Raw genomic sequence first — 2294 nt, forward strand, 5'->3', positions numbered from 1 at the left:
GCTAAATTGTCCCATAGTGCCCAGGGATGTGCAGGTTAGGGTGGATTGGCCGTGCTAAATTGTCCCGTAGTGTCCAGGGATGTGCAGGTTAGGGTGGATTGGCCGTGCTAAATTGTCCCATAGTGCCCAGCGATGTGTAGACTAGGTGGTTAGCCTTAGGAACTGCATGATTACCAGGAAGAAAGTTGGTGGAGGGATGTGTCTGGTTGGGGTGTTCTTTAGGGGGTTAGTGCAGACTTGATGGGCCAAATGGCCTTTTTCCACACTGTAAGGGATTCTATGATTAAGCTGTACAAGGTGCTGGTGGGACCACGTCTGGAGCACTGTGAACAGTTTTGGTCCCTTATTTAAGGAAAGGTATTATTTCATTGGAGGCAGTTCAGAGAAGGTTCACTAGGATGATCCCTGATATGGAGGGATTGTCTTATGAGCAAAGGTTAAACAGGTTGGGACTGTACTCACTGGAGTTTGGAAGAATGAGAGGGGATCTCATTGAGACATATAGGATCCTTAAGGGGCTTGACAGGGTCAATGCTGAGGAGGATGTTTCCCCCTCATGGAAGGGGTCTGGGACCAGAGGGCACAGTCTCAGAATAAAGGGGCACCAATTTAAGACTGAGATGAGGAGGAATTTCTTTGCTCAGAGGGTTGTGAGTCTTTAAAAATCCTTTGAATGTATTGATAGCCAGTTTCTTTATTAAAACCAGCCATCAGAATTAAGTTTTGGCATAACTTTTGGCCCATCAAATGCGTACTGGTGATTTTCTTCAGGTGACCCATATGGACCAATTCTGCTCTCCAACCTAATCACCAAAGAACGAAGAGCAGTACAGCATAGGAACTGGCCCTTCAGCCCATCAAGACTGTGATGAAACATGCTGCCTTTCTAAACTAAAAACCTTTTGCCTCTATGTGGCCCGTATCCCTCTATTCCCTGCCTATCCATCTATCTGTCAAAATGCCTCCTAAACGTTGCTATTGTATCTGGATCTACTACCTCCTCCGGCAGCGCATTCCAGGCGCTTACCACACTCTGCATAAAATAAAATTACCTCTCATATCTCCTTTGAACTTACCCCCTTTTACCTTAACCTACGCCCCTTAGTAATTGACATTCTACCTTGGTAAAAAGGCTCTGAATATTCATTCTATACGTACATAGAACAAGGAAGAATACAGAGCAGGAACAGGCCCTTCGGCCCTCCAAGGCTGCGCTGCCACATTTTGCCCTTCCATACTAAAACTGTCTTCACTTACAGGATCCATATCCCTCTATTCGCTTCCTAGTCATGTCTTCGTCCTGGTGCTTCTTAAATGCTGCTATAGTGTCTGCTTCCACCATCTCCTCAGGCAGCGCGTTCCAGGCACTCACCACCCTTTGTGTGAAAAACTTATCTCGTGCATCTCTTTTAAACATGTCCCTCACTTTCCCCCCTCCCCCACACCTTGAACCTGCATCCCCCAGTAATTGACCCCTCCACCCTGGGAAAAAGCCTCATACTTTCCACTCTATCCAATCTTTTCACAATCTTATAAACTTCTATTAGGTCACCCCTCAACCTCCCGCGATCCAGTCAAAACAAACCCAACCTCTCTGCATCGCTAAAATGCCCCCATACCAGGAAACATCCTGATAAACCTTTTCTGTACCCTCCCCAAAGCATCCACATCCTTCTGGTAGGGTGGTGACCAGAACTGTACACAATATTCCAAGTGTGGCCTGATTAAAGTTTTATAAAGATGCAGCATAATTAGTCTATCTTCATACTCAATGCCCCTTCCGATTACGGCACGTATGTCATAGACCTTTTTTACTCCCTTATCTAACTGCACTACCACCTTCAGTGATCTGTGGATCTGCACACCCAGATCCGTCTGCATATAAAACGTCTTTTGTAATTGTGTAAACTGCTATCAAGTTTGTCCAAGCTCTAAAGCTCCAACGTTCCCCTTTTTAAAACAATCTCCAACTCCTTTCCAAAATGATTTCTGCGCATTATATCAAACATCATGTGGCGGAGAATTTCTCATTCAGGGCGACACGGTGGCTCAGTGGTTAGCACTGCTGCCTCACAGCGCCAGGGACCTGGGTTCGATCCCACCCTCGGGCAACTGTCTGTGTGGAGTTTGCACATTCGCCCCGTGTCTGCGTGGGTTTCCTCCCACAGTCCAAAGATGTGTACGGTAGGGTGGATTGGCCATGCTAAATTGTCCCATAGTGCCCAGGGATGTGCAGGTTAGGGTGGATTGGCCGTGCTAAATTGTCCCATCGTGCTCGGGGATGTGCAGGTTAG

At 46.8% G+C, this 2294-nt stretch overlaps 1 protein-coding gene across 1 annotated transcript in view; it reads left to right on the forward strand.

Annotated features, from left to right (window-relative positions):
* Positions 1–2294, forward strand: part of LOC109925797 (solute carrier family 22 member 6-A-like) — a 44493-nt gene that overhangs the window by 41140 nt on the left and 1059 nt on the right. The gene's annotated exons all lie outside the window — the stretch shown is intronic.

This window comes from Rhincodon typus, chromosome 43 (genome assembly GCF_021869965.1).
Source record: "Rhincodon typus isolate 14 chromosome 43, sRhiTyp1.1, whole genome shotgun sequence".
In the NCBI taxonomy this organism is placed as follows: Eukaryota; Metazoa; Chordata; class Chondrichthyes; order Orectolobiformes; family Rhincodontidae; genus Rhincodon; species Rhincodon typus.